Source organism: Rattus norvegicus, chromosome 1 (assembly GCF_036323735.1).
Source record: "Rattus norvegicus strain BN/NHsdMcwi chromosome 1, GRCr8, whole genome shotgun sequence".
NCBI classification, from domain to species: domain Eukaryota; kingdom Metazoa; phylum Chordata; class Mammalia; order Rodentia; family Muridae; genus Rattus; species Rattus norvegicus.
This window is the reverse complement of record NC_086019.1, coordinates 199,840,376-199,867,801: the sequence shown is the minus strand read 5'-3', so window position 1 is coordinate 199,867,801 and position 27,426 is coordinate 199,840,376. Positions and strand designations below refer to the sequence as shown.

Genomic DNA, 27,426 nt, shown 5'->3' with positions numbered 1-27,426 from the left:
AAAGCAAAACCAAAGAAATACAAGCAGAATTCTCCCCCATTATCACGACGGGTCCCCTAATGGCTATCCTCCCTGGTATTTGTACAAATTGAATTCTGCAGGATGGCTCTGCACTCCTGGTCATAGTGGTTGAGATTTCGGGGAGGACATCCTCTTGCCTCCCTGGGCCCCAGCCGTCATAAGGCTACATATTCTGAACAAGAGAATTCTTGAGAATGAGAGTGGGGCTGGTGTAGTGTGAGTGTGTTAGTTCCAGGGTTACATTTCATTTTATTGATGCTCTGTTGGCAAACTACAATCAGCACCATATAATTATAGAAAATTATAACAGCAGCATGGCAGAGAACCCAAAAGCTACCCCTTGGGAATATTAATAAGTAGACACTCTCCTCTTTAGTAGAAAATGCACACCAATTTCATAAAATGGCTGGCTTTCGCGCTGGGAGGCATCACGGAGCTCATGCATTTTTAAAGAAATGCTGGTTTTAGTGTGACCAGGAGGTAGTAATGGGGATTGTTCTTTATTTGTCCAGGATTTGTTTGCTCACTGGTTCAACAGGTGCTTTCCATATCACGGAATGAGTCTATTTTAACTGGCAAGGCTAGACAAACATGCTCACTTTAAATGTTTCTATTCTAGCTGAGGCGGGTCAGGGTGCTCTCCAGTAGATGACTTCAGTGAGTTTGAGGTATTCCTGCCCCCCACCCCCGCCACATGCACCTATCTTAGTAGACTGGGTGCCAGAGAAGCCATGGTGACTGAGTTTGCATCTTCAGCTTCAAGGCATTCCTGGGAGCATGAAATACTGCTCTTCCAAGCCTAGCATGTCTGAGGAGGCATACCTGCATAGCTCCTGAGCTGAGCAGAGTCAGAGGGTCAACAGATGAGTGCCTGGAGAAAGCCTTCCTAAGCCCAGGGGCCCTCACCAGTCCTACCTTGGGGGACAGAATGATGCTCTTGATTTTCTATTGGCTGTTAAGCCAGGATGGGCAGCGATACTGAATACTATTACATCACAGGGTGATGCTGGTCTGGATCTCCCAAGCCAAGGGCAGACAGAAGTTATGCAGAAGTTCTGTTATTGCCTACTGAGGTACTGAGCTCCAGAGAGGTTTGATAGAAGAGCAGCCTTGAGTATTTTAGTGTCTTGAAATCAGCCTGGCGGTAAGTATACTGAGGACAGGGAGACAAATGGATGAGTCACATACCTGGACTCAATACCTGTCGCTCTGTAAGTTGCCTGCCTCTCAGACCTTCCATAATCTGAGGCTCTGTGATCTGAGACCCTGTGCCAACCTGTGAGCCCTGTTCATGATCTGCTCTGAGCCAGCAACAGGGCAGTCCCTCATGCATATGACACACATGCTCCTGGCACCCCTCTATCCCAGCCCATCTGGGGCATCCTCAGCTGAGCACCTTCTGAAACTGGATTCCAACATGAAAACATATGGGTGGGAGAGGGGACTCAAAGAGCTCACTGCCCCATGGGGCAGACACACAAAAGTGATTAGTGTTGGAGAGGAAGCAGACAGGTGTCCCAGAAGGGGATCTGAGATGAATATGGCATTATTGGTTAACATTTTGTGGTCTCTGCTTAGCTTAGTACCTGAACTCCAAAGCATCCGAGAGGCAGGTTTCCGGAGCTGTTTATGCGTTTTCCCACCCCTTGAAGCTAGAGGTCAAATGCTGAAGATGACCAGCAGGTGGCACCACGGGAAAGTCACAGAAACATGGACCCACATCAACCTGCTGCTGCCAGATCACAGCTCAGCCTTCCTAACTAACTCAGTGTGTCCCCAAAGGTCACCCTGTGACAGCATTTCTACAGACTCACTTTATAAATGTGGTTTCTGGTCCCATCACTACCTTACTAACGACCACAGCGATGCTGTGACAAACTTCTCAAATCCTCCATGCACACACTGGTGAAGCGATTAATTAGGAATTAGCCTTTTAAGACACACCCGAATTCCCCCTAGCAGGCCCCTCACCCCTCTTGTCCTCACTTTAAATCCAATTCTGTGATCTGTGGGTTCCTCATTCCTCCCTCAGTCAAGAAATTTAATACTCCAGTGGAAGTCCCTTGGCTGACAGAGCTGGGAGGAAATTACCCATCAAATGGCATGGCACACTCAGGACACTGGCTTTCTTCCCACAGCATTGATTCTTCCATACATATTAAAATCAATTATTCTGGAGACTGTAACTCACAGTGCATGCATATACATATCCGGGAGGCCTTAAAGGTGAGGTGGCAATGGCTCTGGGGACACCTGCTTTCACCTGCCAGTTTCTTAATGGATCTGCTATTGGCTACTTAACACGCTGACAAGGACAGCCACAGGGAGAAAAATTGTTGGCAGCATAGCCTCTTCTCCGATGTGTAGATAGTGCCTATTCTTCACCGAGTGGGCAGCCTTTGTTATTTTTCAGCCAAGGGAAAGGGTTAGTTCCCAGCCAAGCTTTCTCTGCAGAGCCAGGCACGTGGCAAGAGCCTGGTTTCCAAGTCCCTTGGCTCTACCATTTTTCAAATGCAAGAAGCAGCTTGGGCAAATCATGCAAATTGGGAGCTCGGTACAGGGGAACACTGAGGACATGAATGAGTTAGGCCAGTTGTGCTGAGCAAATGAGAGGGGCAAATCAAGCCACATTGCCAGCCTGCAGGGGACCTCACATCTGGGGATTGACCGGGACTTACAGAATGGTTGAATGAATGAATGAAATAATGAATGCCCTCTAGTGGTGGCGCTCTATCAACAGAGTGACCATTTCTTGTTTGCCTTGGACTGTTGGCTCCTGGCTGTGGCTGAGTATGGCCCACCCTTCTCTGTTTCAGAGTTTGGGGAGCCAATCACAAGGCCCCCTTGACTATGTGCCACAGAGGACTGGTAACCATCACAGAGAAGTGGGAGGGAAATTCTGTTGTCTTTATAGGGGAACTCCCCGAAGTAAATAACCTTTATGATTTCAATAATAATATTTAGAAGACTAAGGAATTAAAGAATCCTAAGTTTAAACCAGCATCTTTCTAACCATGGCGGCTGTCTCTGCAGCATGCTTATTGGAAATGCCTGCATCTCAAAAATCTAAGATACCGGCTTCCATCCATAAGCTGGACCAGGTGCTGCTTGGCCCATGTGGGCTTTCTGCCACAGTGCACTGAATTCTGATGGGGTGATCATGTGAGCAAAGTCACTCCTCCGGAACTCGTTCACCAGCTCTCCCAAATAAACTGAGGTACAGCTCCCCTGCTGTTGATGATGGACCTTTCTGGAATGTAAACAAATACTTTGAAATGAATTCAGCTCAAAGGTGACCAAGACCGTGTCCTCTATTTTACTTGTTTCTTTTTGTGTCTGTTGAAGCTGAGTAAGGCATCTGGGGGAGGACCTACACTTGTAGTTCCAAGGACAAAAACTCCCAGAACAAAAGGGATGTAGAGCCTCCTAGATGCTAGAAGGGGATCTTTGCTCCGAGCATATAGACATGATCCAGCAAGGGCTACATTGTAGCCAAGCCTCTAACCATTAGATACTAAACAAATCCATTCTAAGAACAAATACATTCTAAGAAGGCTCCTGTAAGACCAGCAAAGAGCACCTAGTACCCACCCCTACAAGACTAGAGTTGGGTCTTCCTGACCTCTGTTACCTCTCTGGAACAATACAAGGCTTTCGCTGGTTTCAAAGGGCATTATGGATCAGAGCGGTCAGGCAACCAGAGACACTCAATTAGTAAAAAAATGACAAAGCCTGAGTTCAGACTTGGGCAGTCTGCCAAGTGTCCAGAGCACAGACACCCACATGGCCACTGTTGAAGTTTATTAGTTATGGGCATGCTCTTGTTTCTGAACTTTGTAGGGTTTCATCAGGATAAGTGTGGGTCACATCTAAACTGACAAACATTTCATTTTAGGACAAACGGATACACATTTTGTAAATTCCAAAAAAAATTAACTGAAAAATATTTACTGACTCCCCAATCCGCAAGAAAAAAAATATCCATTGCATCTTTTGGCAGAAGCCAGTGTTAGCATTTTGTGGGTCTGGGACTCTAAACATCCGCACGCAAAGCTTCATTTATCCTGTTCTACCTGGGAAAGGCCTCGTCATCCTTAAAATAGGTACTTAATAAATATTTGCCCAGTGGGTGAATGAAACAGCTTTTACTCCCTACCCCCAAGGGCCAACTTGAGTTTTCTTCCCCTGCAACCAATGTTTCTATAAACACAGAGCCCCATTGCCTCAACTATTTATCAACAGAGACTCAAGAATATTATGTCCTTTAAGAGACAGCTCCTTGCTCTGTTCAAAGCGGAAGAAACCACAGTGGAAGGAAATGTCACAACCCACTAAGAGTAAGAAAAGCAGAACCAGGCTTCAGCATTCTCAGAGCTTAGGCCATTGTTCTTAACAATTGTCAAACCAGGGTGGAACCTGTGAGGGTCAGGCGGGTGGGCAGGGGCTGGAACTCAAGCCTCTGTGAGCACAGCACCCTTCCCATGTCACAGCATGCATGAGGAGAGGCTGGGAGGAGCAGAGGGGACACCATGACAGGGCAAGACAGAAATACTCTTTTCTGGTGAGAACCAGACATTCCTTGGACTTGATATAATCTTGGGGATTGGGAGAGACCCCTCAGTGGTCCCCGAATCAGCTGACTTCATTCTGTCAGCCATGAAGATAGGCCAACCTCAAACCTCTTCCTAAACCCAGGTCCTTCTGAGATAGAAAAGAGAAAGGGCACAAGCCCCACCCTCTGACATTGTCCGACTCTGTGTCCTCAAGGTTTCCACCAAAATAGAGCCCCAGAGGCATTGAGATAGTTAATTTCGCAAAGGTGCTCACAGCCAAGGCTGTAATTGAGTTTGTAATTGAGTTGGTTCCTTAGGACCTCCATGGGTGAAAGGAGAAAATCAACTCCTGGAAGTTGCTGACCTTCGCATGTATGTCATGGCATGATGGTGCCTACGCATTCACACACAAACACTGATATTAATAAAATTTAAAACACAGCCTTGCATTGACATGGCCCAAATATTGCTTATTCTTTTATTTCCATCGGAAACTATAGCAATCAATCGAAAAATCTTCAAATGCCACCAGCTTCCTGGATCATGCTTAGAAGGAAATAATAGTCTTCAATTAAGCAGTGATTTTTCTAAGGTAGTCAAGTACTAAGAGGGACAAGGAGTTGATTAAGCATACAATTCTTAATGCTCAGACTTAGCCTTGCCTCTGGGAAATCTCTCTCCTGTCTCTGAAATGCCCTGGGGACCATGAATTAAGGCTAGAACCGAAGAGCAGAGGCAGAAGCTAGTCTCGGAAGCCCTGCCCCACCATGTGTTTGCTTAAGACCTTCGTGGATGAGGACAGGGTAAGAGTAAGGTCCTGAGGAGAGTCTCCCAAGCTCTTGTCTTCCTGGGACCTCACACTGTGCTCTCATAGGGTCTCTGTCGTTGTGAGCAGTTAAGAATGAGAAGAAGTCAAGATGAGCTTGGCAAGGACTTGCCTTCGTAAGAAGGGGAGGAGACCCAAGGGAGGGGTTGGAGCAATGCAACCAGAGCCCAGGAAAGCCTAAGACAGGTGGGAGCTCTCAGTCCAGCTGCAGCAGGAAGCAGAGCTCCTCCTCCCTTAAAAAAGAGATTGCATGTCCGTATACGAAAATGTACATGACAGAGCAGGTACCCGTGGAGGCCGGAAGAAGTTATCAGCTGCCTTGGAGTTAGAGTTACAGGTGGCTGTGAGCCTCGAGACATGGCAGTTTTGAGTCGTTCAGTGTGGGTGCTAAGATCAAACTGAGGGCCTTTGCAAGAACATCATGGACTGAAGAGATGGCACACTTTAAATATAGAATTATAAATGATCCACCTTGAAGTATGTAGGTGCCCCCAAAGAATTGAAAACAGGTGCCCAAACAAAACGTGTACATAAATACTCATAGCCATATCTCTTAAGATACAGACACAAGCTGAAAGCCTCGCTGAGGGCTAGGAGGTAAATAGGAGACGTTGGCACAGTCTCCAGTCGAGACAGAATGGTTTGATACATCCTGTTGCCAAGCTGAGCTATAAAACATATTGCAAAGGAAAAAAAGCCAGACTTATAAGGTCACATATTATATGAGTTCATTTATATAAAATAACCAGAATGTGTAAATTGACAGGTATGCAAGACAGACTGGTGGCTGCCAAGGACTGGGAGGAAGGATGCTTCACGGGGGAAACTTCCTTTTGGACTGATTCAGATATGTTGGAACTGGGCCCGGGGGAGGGACCCACAAGCACCCTGTATGAACAAATGCAAACCTTGTGTACATTTCAGCATGGTTAATTTTACTTCAAGGAAGACAAATCACCTCCAGGATTGTGCCAGCTGCTTTCTGTTGGTGCGATAGAACACCATGACCAAGGCAACTTGTAGAAGAGAGAGTTGGTTGCTAAGGGGACCAGGTTCATAGCAGGCCCCATGCTGCCATCCACGCCTTCCTCTCATGATGGTATACCCTCAAACCAGGATCTAAAGTAAGTCCTTGCCTACGGTCACAGCAGGGATAAAAATAACACAGGGAGAGACAGCCCATGCACGGAAAATAGTACACAGGTACCCCCGCCATGACATGATACAATCTTGGGGTCTAGGTTGGGAAAGACATTGCCAAGTCATAACCATGGTGTTCAGACATTTTATTTCCAGAACCATAAGACAAAATAAACCTCTTTGCTCTATAAAGCTTGGGGTATTTCCTCATAGCAACAAAAAAACTGCCTCACCCAAACACATGCTCTGCTCGGGCGTGAGGGACACTCTCCTTAGCAAAGGGTCCAAAAATATCCCAGGTAATAATATTTGTGATAATGAGCCATGTCTGTTGAGGGCTGTGTGCTACTTCCTAAGCACCTGTCACCACCAATCTACTCAACTCCCACAACAGGAGGACATTAGATCCTTATCTTTCTTATTAATATATTATTCATGATTGTATTTCTATAAGCATAATTATATATTATCAGGATCTCTATTAGACCGTCTTCGTTTTTTAGATAGGACACTTGAGGCACACAAACATTGAGGCCCTTGTGAGGTGTGCCGGTGACATTGCTTCCTCTCCAGAGACCAGAGATGCACTGTGGCGTATGACTCAGCCCTTGGGAATGATGGTACCTGTAGGATCTTCCTTCAAGCACCTGCAGAGCCCCCCAACCCCCGCTACACCCATACAAAGACTGGGGACCTAAACTTTGTTCTTGTCTATATTAATCCTGAGTCTTGATTAAATATGAGTCCTATGTTCTGAGGGCCCCATTGTGCTAAATTACATGGTGAGAATGTATTGCAAATTGCACTCATTATTAGAAGTTACCCAGCAACATCTATACTAATTAAGTAGGGATCATTTCTTTAGCTATAATTTTAAAATGCTGGCAGTACTCCAGAGCCCTCTGTTTGCCTGCGAACAGACACGAAAGGGTGGAAGACAATGCGTTTTCATTTCTAAGCACTTCAAATCTTACCTTCAAGATTACTAAGAGCTGGGACAGTGGCTCAGTGGTTAAGAGTGTATAACGCTCTTGCAGAGGTCCTAAGTTCAGTTCCCAGCACCCATGCTGGGTAGTTCATAACCACCTTTAACCCCAGTTTCAGAGGATCTAATGCCTTTTCTGGACTTCCCAGGCAACTGATATATTAAAAACCTGTCTGTTAATAAATATGAGAAATATGAGCTACTTTCTTTTCTCTCTCTCTCTCTCTCTCTCTCTCTCTCTCTCTCTCTCTCTCTCTCTCTTTTTTCCGGAGCTGGGGACCGAACCCAGGGCCTTGCGCTTGCTAGGCAAGCACTCTACCACTGAGCTAAATCCCCAACCCCTCTTTTCTCTTTTTTACAAAAATTAGTATTTATTTTAATTAAGAATGTGTGTGTGTATGTGTGTGTGTGTGTTTGCACGCTTGCACACACACACGTGCAATCGATATGGTATACATATGTGTCCATGTAAACATGTGTATGCTCCAGTCCATGGGCATGTGCATTCATGTGCACATGTATGTGGAGGCCAGCTATCTTCCGATGCCTTCCTCAGTTGTTTCACGTCTCATTTTGGACACAGGCCACCTTACAGAACATGGAGCTCATTGATTTGGCTAGACGGGCTGTTCAGTAAGTTCTAGGGATCTACCTGTCTCCTTTGGACTCCACAATTTCATCTGCACTCTACCTTTATGGAGGTCCAGGGGATTTGAACTCAGTTCTTTGCGCTTTCACAGCAAGTATTTTACCAGATTCATCTCCCCAGCTCCAGTGCTCATGTTTGCAATGCGTTAGAGAAAAGGTTCTTAAAATTATTATCCTTAAATAAGAAGGGACTACATCTGGTATCATTCGGAGACTCCAAACAGATACCACCTACTGCTCTCACAGCTGTGCGCTGCCAGCCAGTGTCCTGCTGAGTGCCATGCAAGGGGCATCATGGGGGTACAGGGTACCTTACAGAGATCAAGTTACTTCTACCTCAGCAAGGAAGTGACACGCTGGGACAGGAACCAGGCATCTGACCAGAAGGCCACTCTGCTTCTCCACTCTTTTTTTAAAAGCATTATTTATTTTTATTTATATGAGTGCATTGCAGCTGTCTTCAGACACACCAGAAGAGGGCATCAGATCCCATTACAGATGGTTGTGAGCCACCATGTTGTTGCTGGGAAATTGAACTCAGGACCTCTGGAAGGTCAGTGCTCTTAACCACTGAGCCATCTCTCCAGCCCCTGCTTCTCCATTCTCGAGCGTGGAGAATGTGCACAAATGCATGTGAACCATGCTCTGTGACGTCCTGGCTGCCACAGCGCTGCAGGGAAAGTTGATGTAGCTTCACTCATCCACGAATTTTCATCCACTGACCTGGCTGCTTGAGCATGGCCGACTCTGCTACACAGAGTGCTGTCATGGTTTCTACATGCTTGGCCCAGGGAGTGGCACTGTTAGGAGGTGTGGCCCTGTTGGAGTATGTCACTGTGGTTGAGGGCTTAAGACCCTCACCCTAGCTGCCTGGAAGCCAGTATTCTGCTAGCAAACTTCAGATGAAGATGTAGAACTCTCAGCCTCTCCTGCACCATGCCTGCCTGGATGCTGCCATGCTCCTGCCTTGATGACAGTGGACTGAACTTCTGAACCTGTAAGCCAACCCCAATGGAATATTGTCCTTATAAGAGTTGGTCATGGTGTCTATTCACAGCAGTAAAACCCTAACTGAGAGAGGTGCCCAGAGTGGAGCCAGTGGAGAGCAGGTGTGGGTGCCTGCCCTCCCTGCACGCACAGTTCCTTTCTTGGCAGTGCCCTAATCCCACCTGGTCCTAATCAAAAAGGCCCCTGGGACTAGAAAGTAAAGCTCACTACCAACTCCCCCCCCCCCCCCCCCCCGGCAGAACACTGCCTTAACAAAGGAATCTGAATAAGTGCCTACCTTTTAACCCAAACATCCTGGAAGCTTCCTCTCCCATCACCCTCATACCCCCATGCGGTTGCTGTTCTCAGATCTCCCATAGCCTGGAGGTTGATAAACTGAGCACTTGGGAACCCAGGCTTAGCTGCAAATTATACAGTCACAGCTTGGCCCTTCCAACCCAGGGCACATCCACTGTGGATCTGGAAGCGTGAGGATTTGGTTGCTGAGAGTGGGAGTTCCTCCTTCAGCACAGCTGCACAGCTAGGTTTACAGCTGCCAGGACCTGCTGGGTACAGCGGTTGGGGCAGGGCTGCCCTCCAGCCTGCAGACGGCAGAGGAGAGAAAACACTGCCCTTGCCCCTTCTGCAAAAAGGACAGTATGAGCCTATTTAAGGAGGACAGAAAGGAGGAGCCAGGACCTTCAGAGCCTGGCAATGTTTACAAAAGCTCACTACAGGCAATCATGGAGCCTCTTCATGAGTGACCACTAACATGCGACTGCTTTCCCTAATGTGAGAACCGTGTCCCCCCTCTGTGGTTATTGCTCCCCAGAACACTTCAGCACCCCCAGGAGGTTCAGAGCTTCAGGATGTAGAGCCCATGGTCTATCATGAGGGCATTTCCTCCAGGGCCAGCCCCCAGTCTGTGAAGCCTGCTTGGAGTGCGGGGGTGGGGTGGGGTGGGGGGTGGGGGGTGGGGGGATGGGGCTGGGGATGGGGCTGGGGATGGGGATGGGGATGGGGGTGGGGGTGGGATGCATCCCAGGTTCAAGCAGCAATGCTGGAAAGCCTCTGGAGAAGTGATTCGGGAGTGGACAGATTTGAGTGGCTATCAAAAAACAGAGAAACATCCCAGATACACCCACACACTAGAATATCTTGCAAAGAGAGCCCTGGCAATCTACCAGTGCTCCCATCTCTCTTTCTGTGAGCTTTTCTTTAGCACACCAAGTGACCAAGCCAGTCTTTGGAAGCAAAGTCTTAAAGCCAACATTTCCTGAGCCTTTTCAAGTTCCACAGAACACCCTCTCACCTTTCCTTGTGTCTGTTCTGCCTACAGAGCGCGCATGCACACATATCCACACGCCTAGCCCTACACTCACCCACAGGAGCGCCCATGAAGAGGCTTCTCTTTAATACAGAGCAGTTATCGCAGATCCCAAGCTGACAGGAAGGTAACAGAGCCCTGTCTTTGTCCTGTTGTCCTCCCCAGCGTTTGCAAACACACAACAGTGATCCTGCTAGAGATGTGCTATGTGGAGGGTCACATGTGCAGGGACCCTCCCATTGTCCACGGCTCCCAGGGAAGTTGTAGATGCTGAACCCTGGACACTGTCACCTATGGACACTGACTGTGGATGCCTCTGAATACTGCTGCTCTGGATTTCTGGAGAATGACCTCCATGAACTCTATCGGAATTCTTAGAGTGAACCATGGCAGCTGCTAAGCCCTTTGGAGGAGAGTCAAAAGGTTGTAATGCTTTCTCGGCTTTGTGCAGTAAAAAGACTGAGGCTTACAGACAAACTGACTGAAAGGAATCACGAGGCCTGGTATTTATTCTCAGTGGGAAGGCTGATCTCATAAACACTAGAAGCCCTTCACAGGTAAGCCAGTGCCTGTGTTCCTTAACCACACAGCAGCATCATTAGCAATTTAAAGACAGTTTGAACATATGCAGAACAGCCAAAAGGGCAGACTCTTAAGATGTAAGCAGTATGCTTAAAAAAAAAAAGGAGAGGAAAAAGGCAATTCAGCTAGGGAAAACAACAACAATGAAAACAAAACAAAAACAACAAAACCTAAATAAACAGCGACAAAAAAACTTCCTTTTCCAGTGTGGGAATATCAAATCAGGGCTCAGTGCACTTCCTGTTGGACAGTTCCTAAACAACCTCCAACATTTCTATCTTAGTCCAAGACGTTTGTCTGAGATGTTAAACCTCTCCTCTTAGCTTAATGGACATTTGGGTTGTTTTGTTTTGTTTCGTTTTGTTTGTTTGTTTGAGATGGGGTTTCCGTGTGCAGCTCTGGCTGTCCTGGAACTCACTCTGTAGACCACAGATCCTCTGGCCCTTGCTATCCAAGTGCTGGAATTAAAAGAGTGTGCCACCACTGCCCAACTGACATTTGACTCTTACATTTTGATGACTTGCATGCCTGTATAAGTCTAGGAGGCAAAAGTCAGCCTGGTCTATTTAGTGAGTTTCAGGCCAGTCAGAGATCTATAACAAAATCTGGTCTTAAAGAGAGGCTATAGCAAAAATCCAGCAGGGAGCATTTACAAAAGGGAGCGTTTCTTGAAATAAATACATGAAGGTAAATCTGTCATCCAGTGCATCTGCATTAGTCAGGGTTCTCTAGAGTCACAGAATGTATGGAATGGCTCTGTATATCGAGGGAATTTATTGTGATGACGTACAGTCTGCAGTCCAACTAACCCAACACTGGGCAGCTGTGAATGGGAAGTCCAAGAATCCAGTGCCCAGACCTAAGAGGCTAGTTGTTTCAGCTGGTCTTCTGTTGAAGCTGGAATCCTGAAGAAGTAGGTTCCAACAGATGTGCTAGCAAGTAAGTACAAGCAGGTGAAGAAGAGAGAGCCTTTCTTCTTCCATTGTCCTTATGTAGGCCTCTGGCAGAAGGTATGGCTCAGATTAAAGGTGTGTACCACCCCTCCTGGATCTGGAATTTGCTCTGTCCCAGGCTGGTCTTAAACTCAGAGATCTGCTTGCCTCAAGTCTCCTGGGATTTATGGTGTATACTGCCTTGCCTGGGTCTAAGCTTTTCATGATCACTATGCTTCAAGATTTGGATCAAAAGTGTGTGTCACCCCATGTCAAGATCCAGGTCAGAAACCTGGGGTTTCTAGCCTCAAGATCTGGGTTACAGGTACGCCCTTCATTTCTAGATTGTAGTTCATTCCAGACGTAGTCAAGTTGACAACCAGGAATTATAGCATCCCACTGATTAAAAAAAAAGTTGTAATAAAAGATGGCAAAAGATAAAATACAAGGCCATCCTAGTGAACAGTATCCCTGGTAGTTAGAAACCTTCTGCTCACCAAACATAAGAGGAGTGAACCTCGAGAGGGCCCCATGCCCAGGCCAAGGTGGATTCCCAGCCTACAGGGACTGAGAAAGCACAATAAGAGGTCTCTGTCATGGGTTCCCCTTGGGGTTTCATTTCAGCTCTTGAATGAAAATCAGTGCTCACCAGTTCACTTTCAAAGGACTCTATCTGAGCCAAGCTCATTGAACACAACATGAAGTGAAGAAGCCATGAGGCCGGAGTGTCCTAGGCACACAGGTTAGCGTTTCTCCTTGAATGTGGTCCAGAGATATTTCCCTTTTATTGTAACACACACACACACACACACACACACACACACACACACACACACACACATTTAAATCAGGATTGCCCTTTTAACAGAAGCTTGAGCAGATAATAGACAGTAGTGAAGTATCATGGACTTGAGGCACCTTGCCAAAACTGAAACACTCCATCCATTAACTAACGGCTCCCACTCCCCTCCGTGTAGAAAACACTTCTATTTCAGACATGACCTTGGAGAGGTAACTTCTCATATCAAAATCATCTCTTACCTCTCCCATAGCACATCCTTTAATAAAAAAGGAAATAAACAGTTTTCCTTCTCATCCTGTTATCTGGAAGCCTGAAGCTCCCATAGTTGCCTAGTCTTGAGGAAACTCCCCTTCCCCTGTGATGGAGTGGATCATTCTTCAGATAGGGTCATTACTTCAGATTCCACAAGTAAACTCAGATTTCATCAAATCCCCGGAAACACACAACTTCATGAATAAACTTCATTTCTGCATCTCAGGGCATCAGCACCCCAAATGTGTATCAAGAGTTTTAACAAAGCATCAGGCCCTGCAAGAGGGACAGGGACACTCCTACAGCTGCACTTCATCCTTCCAGGAGAGCTGCAGGCTGAAGTACCCTACATTTTATGTTTTGAAAGACTAATACAGCTCTTGTGAGCAATCTAGGTACTCATTTTAATTTTATCTGAATCTGAAGTACCGTGCACTGAGTGCTTTCCGTGTGCTTTCTATGTGGCATTGCATATTTATGTGTTCTCTTTCCTGTGACTCAACTAGTATTTCTGCCTCCAGTAAGAAAATGTCCAAAGTCTCTAATGGCCACATAGGACAACAGGGATTGTCCAAAGTCATTCTCTGTGACAAGGACAGGGACCAGGTTTCTAACAGCCAGGGGACAGTCCTGAGGGTGGAAGGGCCTGGGCACTTGCTCCTCAGCTGTCTTGCTTTCCTTCATGGCTTTATATTATCACATGAGTTGCTGTAAATCCATTTATTTTTTCAAAATTTTCTTGCCCATTCATTTTCTGTCCATAAAGAGGGTCTGAAGCAATCACTGAAAACCACCTCTACTGCAAACCGCCAACGCCGCTGATTGCGAAGGGATCTGAGATCTCTTTTATTCCCGAAGGGGGCCATTATTTCCACTGGTTGCCATGGTGATGGCTGCAGTATTGCTGCTGTGTGTTCAGTTTGCAATCGCAGTCACATCGCACACTTAAATCAAACCGTTTGCCTCACATGGTACAGGCTTTTCCGAAAACAAACAACTCGTCATGTACAACATCATTAAATGGACTCTTAGCTCTGCCCCACAGTGTTGAAGGGCAGCTCAGACGACCATGTGTGTGCATGCTGGCATAAATGTGAAGGATGCAGCGGGACTTGGAAAAGGATATAACATCTTAAAATGTATCAACTTAGTCCCTGCATTAAATGGTTAGGGAAAACATTCGTACTACTATCGATAATGTGCAAAATCGTTTTTAAACAGGAGAAATAATGAAGAAAAAAAAGCTACATGTTTTCTTAGAAAGTCTGCCAAATTCACTCAGATCTAGCTTTATTCCTGTTGCTGTGATAAAATACCCCAATCAAAAGCATCTTAGAAGATGAAAAGGCTCATTAGGCTTACACTCCCAGGTTACAGTCCCATCTCTAAGGGCAAGTTAAAGCGGAAACTCAAGCTGCTAGTCACATCACATCCGCAGTCAATAGGAGAGAAGAACAAACACACCCATGCTGCCTGCTTGTTGCTTTTGCTCAGATAGTTTTCTCTCTTCTTACACAATTCAGGACCCAGCCTAGGGAATGGTGCCACCCACAATGGGTTGGGTTTTTCTATGACAATTAAGAATCAAGACAATCCCCAGAGACATGCCTACAGGCCAATTGAATCTAGGTAATCCCTCAATGGAAGCTCTCTTCTCAAGTGATTTTAAGCTGTGGCAAGTTATTATTAAAAATAACTACCTCACACTCTTCAATAAATAAGCATGTTTTCCCCATTGCATGCCAATATTCTTCAATGAATAAGTTTGGTTTCCCTATTGTACACATGTACACATGTACACATGTACACATGTACACACACACACACACACACACACACACACACACACACACAGTACTTAATCTATCTCTGAGAACTCTACCTTAAGACATATGAGGGCTATTGAACCTCTTTGCCTTCCATGCCCTGGCTTCCTGAGAGATGAACCACTCAAACTCCGAACTGGACTTGAATTCCCGGATGGTGATCCTCTGAGGGTCTAACCCAAGGATTCGGCTTTTGAGTAGAGTTCTGATGGCTTAGGCTAGCAGCAGCTGCAGAGGGCAGAGGAAGTTGCCTTGAGAGTGGCCACTGCAAGCTTCCCTTTACTCTTCCTGCCAATCAGGATGCTCAGGCAGGCGTCAACTTCCACTTCAACAGGAGGGTGTCATTAAGAAGGGAGAGATACCCTGGATATTAGTGGCGGCTATTCGTGAAAAGCAGGTACTTCTGAAGCTGGGCCCCAACAAGGAAACACTAAATCTGTTTCTATGTTTGACAGAAATTAAGTTAATCCAAGTTTGAATCATTTTAGTTGTGGGATCTCTCTCTCTCTGTCTCTCTCTCTCTGTGTCTCTCTCTCTCTGTCTCTCTCTCTCTCTCTGTCTCTCTCTCTGTCTCTCTCTCTGTCTCTCTCTCTCTCTCTCTCTCTCTCTCTCTCTCTCTCTCTGTCTCTCTCTCTCTCTCTTTTGTCCCTCACATCCCCTTCCTGAGTCTCCTCCCCATGGCATGACTGCAGGCTGAGGAGTTTTGTTGTTTTAGTGACACAAAGAAAACATTCTCCACATAGGAAAGAATGCTGTGGGGACCTCAGATGCAGGCTGCCATCATAAATGGACACACTTCTTACAACACCCACCTCAAAAAGAAATGAGGGTTGCGACATTTACAGTAGCAGCCTGGGCATGTTAGCCCTGCGCCTGAGTGCAGAGCCGACCTCCTCCCTCCTCATTAGAAGTGTTTTTGTAAGAACAGCTTCTGTCGGAGAATGAGACTGAAGTGAACAGTTAGGTGGTGGGCTGGATAGTCAGGAGTTGCACCCTGACGCGGTGGTGCAAAGAGGGCAAAAGAAAGTTCTAGGCATATATACTCAGAAGCAGGCTTTAGACTGATACAGTATTATTGGAAATGAGGGATCTGATGAGGCTGGAGAGATGGCTTAGTGAGTAAAGTACCTGTTGTTCAAGCCAGAGAACCTGAGTTCAAATCCCAACACCCATGTGGAAAGACCAGACGTCGTGCTGGTCTGTAACTCTAGTGCTGGGAGGGTGGAGACACTTGGATATTCAGGCTCCCTGACCAGCCAGTTTAGCTGAAATGGTGATCTGTAGGTTCAACGAGAGATATTGCCAAAAGAAAGAGAAAAGAAAGAAGGAAGAAAGGAAGGAAGGAAGGAAGGGAGCAATAGAGGAAGACCCTTAATGTCCACAACTGGCTTCCACATAAGTCTATGCACAGGCATCTGCACACAAGTGTACACACACACACACACACACACACACACACACACGGGGGGGGGAGGAGAGAGAGAGAGAGAGAGAGAGAGAGAGAGAGAGAGAGAGAGAGAGAATTTTGAATAGACTTTAACCTAACAGATAGAAAGACGCAAGGGAAAATAGGGCTAGCCTTCCTTCATACCTGTGTGAGCGTGTGCTCTGCACCCAGCTCCCAACCCACACCTGCTCTTCAGTGTTTACTTTCTACTGTGGAAGCAGTGATTCTAACAGGGCAGCTTCCAGGTTCTCCTCTTAACCTGCAGTTGTCTAGGTGTGTGTTTCTAGCCCCTTGAAATGCCTTTGGTGACACACCGGTAAAGTTACATGTTGCCAGGCAACAGAAGCTCCCAACACAGCACATCCTTCAAGAAACATACTCCTTTCCAAATAATTAGACATCACTCACCACTCCGTGTCCACACTGGGAATAACATGAGCCTTGACATCACTCTGAAATGAAAAGCCAATCATACCGATTCCCAGCAACAAGATGTCCACGACATGAATTTTCCAAGAGAAACGAGACTCACCCCAAGGCTGACATCTAACACAGGACACAGCCAGAGGCAGATGGCTTGCTGAACTCTGAAAGAAAGCTCCTTCTTTCACAGTAAGGCACATCTTATAAATAGAGGTCAAATCCATTTGGTTCAAGGTGAGCTAAGATAACTTTTTAGTGTGTGCGTGTGTGTCTAGGATCAACATGGACTTCTAGAATGCAAAATGAGGCAGGGAGGGATGAGGAGGTTCGTAAATGGACTACTTTCCTTCGGCACTCAGTAAATGGAGGTGGTGCTCTCACTGTAGCTATCCTGTGATTCCCTTAAAAAAATAATTGAATATAGCATCATTATTGGAAACTAGTTTTCCACGTGGGTGTTTAAAATAACCTACTGCAGATGTTGCTAATTAAATCATAGAAGGCCATGGGCCCCATCCAATTCAACAGCTCAGGTTCAATCTTTAGACCATCAGCCGAGCCATCATGGGCAACTCTGCGAGGCTACTTTGGATCTATGACCTGGAGAGTATGCAGGCCTTCAGAACCTTATTGAAACCCACTTTCAATTGCACGTGCGTGCGTGCGTGCGTGGTTTACATGAGTACAGTTAACTTTGGAGGCCAGAAGGGGACACTGGATCCTCTTGGAGCAGGTGTGGGTTGGAGCTAGAGTTCCAGGTGGGTTTTGAGACACCTAACATGGGTACTATGAAAACTAAGCCTCCCTACTTCCCTGTTTTTCTATCTAACAGGAAAGTGGAGTAATACCCCAGTACCCCCACAAAGTTCCCCAGTGGCATAGTTTTCCATTTTGCTCTGTATTGGCCATATCCGCATTGGCTGCCCCAGTGACAATAGCCAAAGTGTCCTTCTAGCTTGCTCTGACTTAGGGACAGGTTTAGCAGGAAGCCATACACATCCTGATCTTCAAGGAAATGGACGGGGGAAACTAGGCGTCAGGGCTCAGGAGATATTGAGTGGCTACCCCTAACGTGAACCTGGTGGTTGTCTGTGCCATTGCCAGCCATACCTTTCACCTCATTCTTGAGTCTAGAAATCAGGAGATGTTCTGTTTGTCCCCATCTCTGAGAGAGATGTGAGAGCCTGCTGGATGTTGAACGTTAGAGCCATGCTGCCCTGGAGGCCCCTCTTGCCACCCTGCCCACATGGAAAGAGGCACCACAGCACTGATGCTGCAAACAGATTCATTCTTTGTTAAATGAAATTATCACATGATTCCAGGGCCTTATTTTTGGACACAGGTTTAAGTGAATAAAAACATCAAGACAGGGGAGCTCAATGGTCATAAGTGGCTTTGATCAGCAGGCATATCAGCTCTTTGAAACTGCGGAAGTGGGGGTTGGGAAGACAAGAGGCATCAAAACTCCAAGTTGAACTGAAAAGTGTAGTTCTGACTGGCATAGGAACTGGCATAGAACCAGAGCAAGGCTTTTCTCTGTAAACCGAGCAGAGAGATACCTGGACGTATCAACATGCCCATCTGACTCCTGCCTGCACAGTCATAAAACATCACAATATACTTGACCATATCCTGCAAAGAGGTCACAGGAACCAGTAGTGCTGACAAGGAGGACCACTGAAAAGTGCCCGAGATACATGGGGTGTTAGTTGATTTTAATCTTTCTCTGGGTACATGTTGCCACCAGTGTGTGTGTGTGTGTGTGTGTGTGTGTGTGTGTGTGTGTGTGAGAGAGAGAGAGAGAGAGAGAGAGAGAGAGAGAGAGAGAGAGAGAGAGAGATATCTGCTCAGAAGGCCCATGATCTCATGATGAAAGGATAGACAAACACAGCAGGCCTAAACAGTGGGATGTGTTTTCATGATAGCATAATGCAGTAGGACAGAAAGCTAGGGCATGTGCACTAGGCCTTCGGTATTGGGTGTGACAGACAGGGAAGACCTTTCCAGAAACAGGTAAGAAATCAGGGGTCACTAGACTCTAACTGCAAAGGACATATGCTCTTGTTTCTACCACCCCCATGGGTGAGCACACAGTGAACTGACCACGATTCACCCGCAGTGTTGGCTCCAGAGGAATGTGATCAGGAAAGCCCTGTCTAGAGGCCTGAGGCTCTGAACTCTTGCTTTAAAATTCATTCTAAATCTGTTATCTTTTGAGTTTGTGTTTTGCAGGTAAAATGGGCTCTGGCAGACACCCCATGTACTTGGGATGTACACCCTGTCCACATTCTGCCACATTCCCTGAAGTTCATCTTCTATTGTCTGCCTCTCCCCTAACTGCCCTGCGGAAGACAGGGCTCAGGCAGAGGAGAATGGAGGTTGTGTGGCCTTCCTCCTTCTGCCAAGTCCGAGGCCTGAGAGTACCCTGCTGCCTGAGGGAGCATGATATTAGAGAGAAGTAAAGTAAGCAACACTGACTAAGACAGGTCCAGAGGGGACCGAGAAGAAAAGAATGGAGCTTTTCTTCTGTGCCCTTTGATCAAGTGACCCTGAATTTGATGCGTCTGGCTTGTTCACCGTGAGTGCTGCCCTGGGCTGAGTAAAGAATGCCTTCTCCCCATGCTGCTCTGCTCATTTGCTCGCACAATCACAGATTAGTTTTCAAGCCTTCTCAGATCTGCTAGGTGCTGGGCAAGTCCTGGGGACTCAAAGACAATGAGTTCATTCACCAGCGATGGCCCTCAGCCTCCTGTCATAGTCAGATGGGATAAAATAGATGTTCCTCTGCCCTGGGCTGAGATCCTACCAAGCGTGATTTAAGTTATGAGTCACGTACTACAGAAAATGTGCATTGAGTAGGAAACGGGAAATAGGAAAAATAAGTCCTGCCTTCAGCTGGACTGTTGATTCTGTGTCAGTGGGCCAGTATCTGTCCTAGGTTTGCCTTCTCCCTCCCTGTGGTATTTTGTTCTCTTTCAGCAATGACCTTCAAGGAGGGAGATCTCTGACTATTGGCCTGAGGACTTCAGACAATCACCCCCCCCCCAGTATCTTAGACACCCTTCACCCCCTTCTGACTCTGTCTTTCACCACATCTAGGCTGGAAGCAGCAGGCTGTCCATTCCTTTAATTCTCATGGCTACTGGCTTTCCAACTAAAATATAAAATCGTATCGCAAGGACACAGCTGTATGCACGGCAGACACAGTCAGAAAGTGGACTGGAGCCCAACACCAAGTTCAAAATGAAACACGTCTTATTTCTAAACCCTAAGAGGTTTAGGAGCTCAGCACACTTGGATGAAAACGGAGGTTGCTGTCCACATGGCTGTTACAAATGTCTGGATCAGGGGCACGGCTCTCTGACCAGGAGTTTGGGTTGTGGAAGAGGACCTCCTATCAGTGCTGGCTGGCTTCCTAATCAGCTCTTGGGCTTGTGGTACAATCTAGATACAGATATGGTTCTGTGGTTCCTAGGCTTTTGAGGAGGACCTCGGGCTTCCAACTCGGAGTTTGGTTCCCCGATGAGGCATCTGGATTTCCAACAGGGTGCTGGGGTTTTAGATACAGGGAGATCAGCATCTAAAACCCAAGAGGATGGGATAGGAATAAGAAGAGGAGGAAGGCATTGCTCCAGCTTACTGTCTTTCTGTTATCGTGTACATGTGTCTCCTAGGCCCGGTGAGCCCAGGAGAGCCAGGCACAGCCCCCGTCTCCTCTGTTCTGCACTAGCACCTCCTGAGCCCCGGTGCTAGATGTCCGGCTAAGATTGGTATATTGGAGGATGGGAGTGGAGGGATGGGGCTCAAGAACAGAACTCTTGCCTAGGGTGTGCTAGGCCCTGCACCAAACAAACAAAAAGCAGCTCCTCTTCAAAGCAGGACACCCTCAGCTGCTGCCTTTGTAGTTTTAGGAATCTTCACTTGTAGCAAGACTGCTCTCTGGAGAATTGCTTCCCCTGAAGTATAGCTGTCGCATCTCCTCAACTGCCTTATTAATAACATTGACTCTGGGCTTCTTACAGACATTTAGTGTGTGTGCATATCTATGTGTGTGTCTATGTGCTTGCGTGTATATGTGTGTGTGTAGTACAAGTGTGCATGTGTGTGTGTAGTGTGTGTGTAGTGCATGCATGCATGTGCTTTTGTGTAGTGTATAGTGTGTGTGTAGTGTATAGTGTGTGTGTGTGTGTGTGTGTGTGTGTTTGTATGTGTGTGTGAGAGGGCAAACAAGTTGAAGGCGTTGGTTCCCTCCTTTAATCATGTGAGCCTGAACTCCCTTCACCAGGCTTGAGGCAAGCGCCCTTACCTGCTGAGTCATCTCACTATTCCTCAACTGCCACTTTTTCTTCATAATCTTCCCCCATCTAGCAGGCCACTTGCCCTGCTCATCTTGCTGCTGCCTCTGTGAGACTTTTGGGGGCCATGTTTATCACTCTCCTGCATTCCCAAGTCCACAGGTTTCACTGTAAAACTATGATACTGGGGTCTCACTGAGTTGGTTATAGGGAAAGCCAGGACCACTTTCCCAGCAGGCCCCTTGCTCAGTGCTCATAAGGCCAGGTGGTCCACAAATTGTTACCTCCTATAGGAGAGGCACTTGGTGAGAGTTTGGCAAGAGAGGGATCACCCAAGAAGAGGAGCTGCTCTGGAGGGGGGATCAGTATATTTCTCATGCTGATTGTGACGAAGGTTATGAGCAGACAGGAGTGAATAACAGACAGGAAGAAAGACCTACAACAAGGAGACAACTGATGTCCTGACCACGCTTTCCAACAGGGATGCCTAGCATGAGGCTTTCCAAGGGGCTCAAGAGTAACACTAAAAACCCTGAAAGCTCTTCTTAAAATTACAGAGCTCTGGAAAGCACTGCGATAAAAGAAAAGGTTTGACTGTTTAAGAGGCAGTCTCTCATCTTTGGAGAACTGCACAGCACACACTAACTGTCATTTCCCAGGGCAGGTTAAATGCCATCCTTTCAGGGACATGGCTGGGTCCCTTTGTCTCCACAGCTGAGCACCACATTGCTCGGTTGATCTAAAAAATAATGTTTTAAAGGAAACATGACTTAATACTCAGCTCAACAGGAGGAAAACACACGGCCGCGGACAGTGAATCACTCATTAAAAATTAAAGCAATCCACCCACAACAGGAAACGGCATAAGAGAATGTCAGAGCTGGCTTCATATTGGAGGGAAGCCAAAATAGGTTTGCAAACCAGAAATCCTGGGACTGACGGTGGGCATGAGGAACCGCTAACATCTCAAAGATGTTTTCAATCTGACCTCTGCCAAACTCCCCAAGTGTGGGGCGGGGCAATGTTGGGGTGTCCACAGTTTCTAAGCATATTAACTGGCCTTTGCATGGAACCGCACCCACGAGTGAAATAAAGCACCTTGTGCCTCCCAGAAGGATTCCATAGACAGAATCTGAGGGCAGTGGAGAGCCACCCTCTTGCTCTGCATGTCTCGGGATGAAACCTCTAGCCTCTGGCACATGGACGAGATGGACGAGTGCTTGATCATCTAGCTACAGCCAAAATTCATGGAACCCCAGTGTTTGTTTATTCTTGTTGCTTGTTGCCTGTTAGCAGCAGAATGGGAAGAAAACTGACTGCTTTTCAAATAAAAGTTTTCCATTAACAAAACCTTCCTACAGTGCCTTTTTTTTTTTTTTTTTTTTTAGCAGATTGAGAGCAAATAGAAGTGGGCAGAGAGGAGGGCCTCAGGACAGCTGCTGTCAAAACAGAGATTATCATCACAAAGATAATAATTTGCAAACCCAGCTCAGTAGGGACTAACCTCACAGGCCATAGTCATGGTTGACACATCGCAGTCATTATCTGCTGGGGACCTCTGTCTTAGCACAAATCCAGCTATCGCAGACTTTTGTCTTGATGAGACCTTTGTAAAAATCCTTACCCAGTCCTTAATATCTTAGACAAGGAAGGTGTGACTCGGGTGAAGGAACTCGTCCAAGTCATTTGGGCTTTTCTCAAACAAAGACATCAGATTACCAGGTTACTGGTCTCCACTGGTTTACCATCTGCCCTGATCCAGGTCTCCTCTAAACTCCTGCACAAAATTCACATTCATTCTTGCTAGGGCAAGGCCTCAGACACTAGCCTTACAAACTAAGTCAGATCTAGGGTGTGTGTGTGTGTGTGTGTGTGTGTGTGTGTGTGTGTGTGTTCATACATGAGGTATGGGAGGAAACCAGAAGCTGATGGTGGTGAGTGTCTCCCTTACTTTTTTTTTTTAGGCTGATTCTCTCATGGAACCTGTGGCTCACTGAGTTATCTAGATGGGCTGGCCAGGGAGGCTCAGGAGTCTTTTTGTCTCCACATCCCTGGTACTTGGATTATAGGTGTGTGCCACCAAGCCCAGCTTTTTATGTGAGTTCCAAGGACATGCTTGCACAGCCGGCACTTTATTGACCAAGGCTCTCCCGGGCCCCCCAGAGGACTTTTTTTTTTTTTTGTTTTTTGTTTTTTGTATTTTACAACTATGAGCCTGCAGGAGACACTGCTAAACATTCGGTGAGGGAGAGGACAGGCTGTGCTGGAAGGAAACCCAGCCAGGGTGTGAAAAGAGATTGGAAGAGTGAGTTTGTTTAGCAGATAACATGCGGAAATCTCTGGGAAACCTGGCCAAGATCAACCTGATGGTCATGAAGTTGTTCCAAAATACAATGGACCCACCCACCAGCCATGTGCATGGCCGGTAGAATGCTTTGATTTGTTGGTGCAATCTCTGTAAAATAATATTTTTCATAATGGAGTCCCTTCTTTCTTCCTGTATGACCTCACCTTGGGTGATGGGCAGGAGAGCGGACTGGCATTTAAGGACGAAAAGGACTCTGCCGGGTAGACACTGGGAAGGATTTGTTGGTTTTCTTTAGTAGATACTTTTATACTGTCAATGGGGATTTGAACTCAGGTCTTCAAACAGCTCCGCCAAGATCTATTAGTCGGCTTTAGGAAATGGCACATAGTTCGTGTTCACGGTAGCATATGTAGAAATGGAGAAAGGGCTCAGTGGGTAAGAGTATATGCTGTTCCTATACAGGACTTGGATAGTCCAAGCACCCGTGTCAGATGTCTCACAACCGCCTATAGTCTCTGCTACAGAGGATGCCTCTGCCACCCTTGCATACCTGCATTCATATGTACACACACACACACACACACACACACACACACACACACGCACACACACAGGAATGCAAACTATAATGTTACCAGGTTCTAGCACCAACAAATCTTACTGCTTGTGCTGTTGGCTTGGTTTTCTGTCTCTCTGTCTGTCTGTCTGTCTGCCTGCATGTGTGTTTGTGTGTGTGTGTGTGTGTGTGTGTGTGTGTGTGTGAGAGAGAGAGAGAGAGAGAGAGAGAGAGAGAGAGAGAGAGAGAGAGATGTGTGTACTAACACAGGATAAGAGGCCAAAAGAGAGTTTTTCTTAATCCTATTCTACCCCTCTGCCTAATTCCCTGAGACAGTCCCTCTTTGAATGTGTAACTAGGCTATGGCCAGCACACTGTAGGGATCCTCCTCACTCTCCCTGGTATAGCACTGGCGTTCCAGGGGTTACAGATATGTGACTATACCTAATCTTTTATACTGTCAATGGGGATTTGAACTCAGGTCTTCAAACTTGTGAAGAAAGGGCTCTTACTCACTAACTATCTCTCCAGCCCCTGGTTCTGACTTCTAATCTTCAAATGGAGGTAGCAAGGTCCCCCGGACTGTTTCCAAGCATGTACGAGGCCCACCTAGTAATAAACTTGGACGTGCTTTATAAGCTGTCAAGTGTCCTATATTGGATGTACCTTATAAGAAATGAAATCTGTGCTTTAAGCATAAGGTATGTAAATCATCTAACAAAACAGGAAACAGACCAAGCCCTGCTCTCCAAATAACCATTACTGTCAACGTCGGAATGTTGTTCCTCAGCCGCCACATGGTGACATGGCAGCTTTAGCAGACACACATCTCGACATCTCGCTATGTAGCCTAGACCAGCCTCGAATTCACAGCAATCCTCCTGTCTCAGTCTCCCAGATTCTGGAGCTACACCCATGAGCTTCTCTGCCTCATTTATCTGCACCATTTCTCATTGTAGATCAACCCATGGAGTTGTCTGGTATCAACAACATGTTCTTTAAAAAGTCGCTGAGAACCGACTAGCCCTCACCACAAAACAGCCCTTACCCAGTTTTTCCTCCTGCATTTGCCTCTTTCGGTTAAAACATGCACAGAACCATTGATGTGAAGCCCCTTTATTCAGCAATTCCATGGGGATCCTTCCCCTAACATTTTAAATACCTTCTGTTGAACTTCCTCGTACTGGGTTCTAGAGAGTCAGTTCGGATTGGTGGGTTTTGCAAAGATGCTGTCTAATCTGTTACTTGATGTCCCAACTGCCATGGGACATACTCATGTCGGTAGAGATGCCATTGAGAAGAAGTTCCCTACTATCTGTCTGTCTTGGCATTTGGCACCCGATCTTGCTCCTAATTCAGAGGTCAGAGGGTCTGAGAAATCTCCCTGTAACTCTTACCCACCATGGGACTTATCTTTCTGCCTCTGCCTTGTGAATGACGGCACCCTCCAGGCAGCTGCTGCTGCCCTGCTCACACCATCTGTTCCTACCGTTTGAGCTCCAAAGACAGGAAAACCTCACAGGGCGGAGGGGGGGGGGTGGCTGGCCCTTGCACTAAAGACACACTTCTCAAAAATCTGGCTCATGCCCTGTTTCAGGTACCTCCTCCTCCTTTCTCAGTAGGCCTCTTTTAATTACTACCCAATCCCGAAGAATGATATTAAGAAGGCACCCCGATGATAAAAATGCCTAATTGATAATAGGTGGAAATTGTTCAGGTCACTAGAAAGAACAACTTCACCTTTGACCCCTGGTGGTCTGATGGCCCTCTAGACCCTTCCAGGCCCAGACAGCAGCTTCTTGCTGGGCCCAGTGAGTGGCTGGCAGCTCGGGCTGCTGTGGGACCAAACTGACTCTGGGACAGAGGTTTCCTGCACAGGGCTAGACAAAGTTAGCAGCGATGCTTGCCAGTGAGCATTTAGCAAAAGCCTTGATAATATTCTCTAACCTAAATTGTGGGTACTTTAGAAATACTATGACAAGCAAGCATGACAGAAATCTAACAATGACAAGAAAGGCTCCCCTGGGGTTCCCTCTTTACCTCTTGTCCAACTGGGACGACGCATGGCAACCATCCTGGCCCTGGGGAATCCATGTTTCTCTGTTAGCTGAAATGGATTTTTGAGATGAATGTCAAGGTCGGCCTTGGGCGCGGTGACTAGAGAGGAGTTTAAATGGAAAACCCAAGTTCCTTTTTCCCTTCAGGTGGAAAGAATGACTGGTGGGGATTGCCTGCCTCTGTGTGTGACAATAGACTTCCTACCAGACTCCTCTGGGAAGCACTTCTAGAAAAAAGGTGGAAGCTCCCTAGGGTTTGGGACTGGAAGGCCATGAGTCACCCTTGGTTCCCAGAGTACATTCCAAACCTTTACAGGGTTTCAGAGGGTCAGCAGTGGAAGGAACCTTTCATTGCTTCCAGAAGCTCCACTAATCTGAGAGGAAGCTCAGGGAGCCAGGAGCTAACGGGAAGCCCAAGCACATGCAAAGGGCTCACCGAGGGCTGGGGCCACACACCCTACAGAGCTGCACCTCTTCCTGTGCTATGCTTACTGGCTCTCGCTCCTTCCTGTGATTCCAAAGGCTGGCTCAGGGCGTGCAGCTTCTGCTCTGCCTCCTAAAGTCACCCCAGACTTCCACTAAAGGGTGCCTCTGCCTCAAAGACCAGGGGCAGGAACTGTTATTTGAAAATTCAGATTATTGTCTTGCTCTCGTGGCCATTCACACCACCACCAAAGAAGCACTGACTCAGAGGGGAAAACAAAACATGCTCTGGCAGTGTGAAGGGTGAGCGATAGTACTGGTGAACTGGTGAATGCCTAGCTGCCCATTGATATTAGCACTTTCCTTCAACTTTTCTCTCCTTGGTGTTTCCATGAGCCAAAGTGAGGCCATCACCTTTCAGCATCCTTTGCTTTTTCTTGGTCATGGCCACCCTTAGGCTTTAAAGTAGAGATGCTCCTGGAGTCTGGAGATTATATTTAAAGCTTAATTATCAGTCTTCCATAAATTCCTTACTCTAACATTTCATTGCATTAGATTCTGGACCACAGGAACCCATTCAGCGCGACACTCTCCACAGATAAGCATGACAGAACTATTTCCACAAGTCCACAGCTTTGTCTTTTGTCTTTGGTGTGCGAGCTTGTGTATGGCGTGTGTGTATGTGTGTGTGTGTGTGTGTGTGTGTGTGTGTGTGTGTATGTGCCTGTTCGTGTGTGTGCATGTGCCTGTGAAGAAACTAGAGGTCCACATCAGATGCTTTTCTCTATTGCTCTCTGACTTATAGGTGTTCTCACCAAACCAGGAACTCACTAATTTTCCCAGGGCAGCTGACCAGTGAGTCCCAGGAATTGGGCTTGTCTCTGTCTGCATGGTGTTAGGATTCCAAGTGTGTACCTCTATGCCCAGCTGATTATATATTTGTTGGGAATTGAGCTTAGCTCTTTGCACATGCACAGCAAGAACTTTATTAAGTTTATTGCTAGATGCAAAATTAAAAGGGGGTGACTCTTGCTTA

General features: G+C 46.7%; 1 protein-coding gene across 7 annotated transcripts in view; it reads right to left on the bottom strand.

Annotated features, from left to right (window-relative positions):
* Positions 1-27,426, bottom strand: part of Ptpre (protein tyrosine phosphatase, receptor type, E) — a 150,452-nt gene that overhangs the window by 56,845 nt on the left and 66,181 nt on the right. The window contains exon 2 of one of the 7 annotated variants that reach the window (XM_063263100.1): positions 25,951-26,017. The gene's annotated coding sequence lies outside the window, so the exon portion shown is untranslated. 7 annotated transcript variants of the gene reach the window in all.